We start from the raw sequence: 3,941 nt of genomic DNA, 5'->3' as shown, positions 1-3,941 counted from the left end.
TCACAAATAGTCATACATAAGCAAAACTACTGAGCAAAAGACATAATTTTATAAAATCCATATTTAGGGTTTGTGTAGGCATGTATGCATGTTTGTATATACATATGAATATGCATGCATGCACATGCATAAATATATGCCACTGCATATTCAAAATGAAATTATAAAGTGTTATATTGCAGGGAAAATGAATGAAACCTAATATATCTTTCAGATTTCTTTTATCTGTATTTGTTCACTGCTGGGAAATTAACACTCTGCTTTAAAGATTTTTAAAAGAAATAGATGTATATTTAAAGGAAACCATGGGATGTAGATACCTATTTATTCATGGCAAAAAAAACCAACTTGCCAGTTTGAAGACAGACAGCGTGCTTGGTACTTTAAGGCATAACATATACGATTATATTGTCCTGCTGCTGTCTGATCATTTTCTAAACCCCTGAATTAGATCCTGTTTAGGAAAAAGCTATTTAGCCAAATAGTTTCTATGTAATGGGGAGTGGAAAATAGCATCAATGTCCACTTGCTTATTAAACCATTGGCTAATAAAAGGTAGGGTTCTTTTTTAATTCAAAAAATTTAAACAATAACCTTTATGTTCTTAAAAAGGAGAAAATATTAGCAGAATAATTTTTAATAACAGTTTTGTGGAAAATTAGTGCTTTGGTTCCTTTCTTAAAATTGAATTCTTAAGCTTTATTATAAAATTTGAATAAGCTTTTTGTTTGGGGTAGCCGAGGAAGGGTGGGGAATGAAGGTTTGCAGACGCTTCTTTCTTTGTTCTTCCTTCTTCGTTCTTCCTCCTCTTCCTCCTCCTCCTCCTCCTCCTCTTCCTCCTCTTCCTCCTCCTCTTCCTCCTCCTCTTCTTCCTCCTCTTCTTCCTCCTCTTCTTCCTCCTCTTCTTCCTCTTCTTTTCTTTTTTAATGAATTTACATAGCACTTTCCTAGAAGGAATTTAGTTGTGTATGATTTAGGTTATATGTTTTCAGGAATAGTATATTTGCATGTAAAATCACCCAGTTTCAATGCTTATGTGCAAAGTCTCCATTTCTACATTTAAAGCCCTACCCATGCCTAATTAATGTTACTTTAATACTGCAGACTTCTCCAACATCTCTGCAACAATTACTTCTAAAAGCTCAAATATTTTCCTATCCTGAGCCTATATTATCAACCAAGTTTTACTGAACCTTCTTTATGTACCCAGAACCAGACTGAGTGCTGCAATTTAATTTATCTTTATATTTCTTCTTTTGGCCCTCTTTTATATTACTAACCAAAGTTTTCTCTTTTCTGCCTGGCTTTAAAGAATGCTTCTACTCTCCTATTGAGGCCTCACATACAGTAAACACATATAGCCACCATATTCTTCCCATTCCATCTCTCCAGAGAAAACTCTGCTTATTCCTGAGCTTGTTTATGCCTCATCTACACCTCCTGGCCAGGAACCATATATTTATGCAGCATCTGGAGTATTGTTGGTGGTTAATATATCATTATTAATAACAATACTAATGCAAAACAGGTGCACATAAAATTATGTTAGCAATTTGGGTTAGATTACCTGTTTTAATAGTAGAATACCTAAAAGATATAACATCTCTAAGAAATGTTCAAAGTATATAAATGTGATTATCATAAGGGCAGTTGCTTTCATCTCATTTATTTAATCTAATATCTTCCCAAGACCTGTTGATACCATTTATCTCATCTTTATGGCCTTTCTGATCATCTTCTCCTTTGTATATTCATGTTTTAGTCCTATCTATTAACATATATAATAACATTTCTTCTGGTTTTTACTTTAAAAATAGAGTTCTTCCTTTGCTCTCTATGGTCATTAAAGGGCAAGAGGCTGGCACTTGAAAAACTCATGGTGAATGTTCAGCTGACAATCTGGAAGTCTCATCAGATACACTCCTGGACTGTTCTCCAGACTGTCAAATCTATTTGTCTCTGATTGCCCAAATTGTAGGTACTCTGATGTCCTCATTCAATAACATTAAATTCCTTTTACATACACCTGGCTCAATCTTGTCTCACAACCTTCTTCAGAACAGCTGTAAGAAATACAGCCTTCCCATTGTTGCCAATATTTTCTCTGGCCTACATGTCTGTCCTATTGCTTCTCTACTTTATATTTTTCTTTGCGCTTATGAAATACTTTTCTCTTTGGTATTTCAAAGCACTTCCTAAAACACTACTTCATCACAACACATGGCAATTCTATGAAATACAGAGGTATTTGTTCCAAAGAACAAATGGAAACAGAAAATGTTTAATCCTATATTTCAAAGAGTAATGCAATAACCCTCCATTAAGAAATTCATCTGAATGTACACAGAGAGAAACAAAGATACTGGTATACATTTTCTTATTAATAATGATAAATTAGGGAGTAATAATGCTTCAGGGGCCCTATACTTGCATTGTGCCTCCACTGGAATTGAAGATGAAATAAAATTAAACAGAAAGATGGACAATATTTTTCCAGGGGATATATTAAAAGGAATAATGAGATGATGAGTGTTTGTTTACATTCAAGGGAAAGCAAGAAGTCTATGTGGAAGAATGGTTCCATTCTTTTTTTACGGGATTGGGGGAAGACATTTGATTTGTAATTGTAAAAAGAGATGTTCCTAAGAAGGAATTTGTAGGTTTCAATATTATACCTCCAACCTTGTTTTTAAACACATAATAGCATTTTTGTTTCTTTATTTTTTGGTTTTTTGCAGGGCAGTGAGGGTTAAGTGACTTACCCAGGGTCACACAGCTACTGTCAAGTGTCTGAGGCTCGATTTGAACTCAGGTCTTCCTGAATCCAAGGCCAGTGCTTTATCCACTGTGCCACCTATCTGCACCCTTTTTTTGTTTTGTTTTGCGAGGCAATGAGGATTAAGTGACTTGGCCAGGGTCACACAGCTAGTAAGTATTAAGTGTCTGAGGCTGGATTTGAACTCAGATCCTCCTGAATCCAGGATCAGTACTTTATCCACTGTGCCCCCTAGCTGCCTCATATTAGTTAAATTCAACAAATTTCTAAATAGTTTTTGTTCTGTGAAAAGTACTCTTGTATGTGCTGAGGATACAGAGATGAAAATTTAAGTAATCCCTGACTTCAAAAATTTATATTCTACTAGGTGAGAGAGAAACAATATGTACATATATATAAATGCAACTTATATAAAAAAGTACAGGAGCAGCTATGGAGAGTAGTTGAAAGAGAGCCAAGAAGAAAACTCTTCAAGGCCAGACCCTGACATACTGTCAGAATCAACTTCATAAAGTTACTTAATGTTTCAGTACCTCAAAAGGTTCTCTAAAATTGTGTTATAGAATATAATCCAATCTACATATAAAAGGGAAGGAGCCTTACTATTCCTTTTAATAATGGAATAAAATATCTATCCTTACATATATAATATTTCTTATTTATATTATTTTATATGTATAATATACATGTACAAATTTCATACACACAGAAATATATGTATGTATTTCTATATGTATATGAAACCATTTCAAAAAGTAATTTTCTTTTGGCTAATACCCTGAAAAGCGGGATGAAAGGGAAGAAGTAGAGATAAAATCTCTAGGCTATGGAATCAGCACTACTCCTGATATTGTCAAAATTATTTTTTGAAAGTGAGAAAAAGATATACAAATTGAGGTAATAGAGAATGTAATGGAGTTAGAATAAGCAAAGAAGTTCAGCAAGATTTACATGACACTATAACAATTATAACTATTTTTTTGGTGAGCTATAACAACCAATATGCCACCACCTTAATGCATTCTACCCTAAAGTATTTCTACCTAGTAAAGTGGAAAAGTGCTTTCCCATGAGAATCTATCTATGATAACCATAGCACTCCATGGTTTTGATGGGATATAATTTAGCATGTAATAATGATGGAATGGAGTTGGGGAAGAATAAG

This window comes from Dromiciops gliroides, chromosome 4 (genome assembly GCF_019393635.1).
Source record: "Dromiciops gliroides isolate mDroGli1 chromosome 4, mDroGli1.pri, whole genome shotgun sequence".
Classification (NCBI taxonomy): Eukaryota; Metazoa; Chordata; class Mammalia; order Microbiotheria; family Microbiotheriidae; genus Dromiciops; species Dromiciops gliroides.
This window is presented reverse-complemented; position numbering follows the sequence as displayed.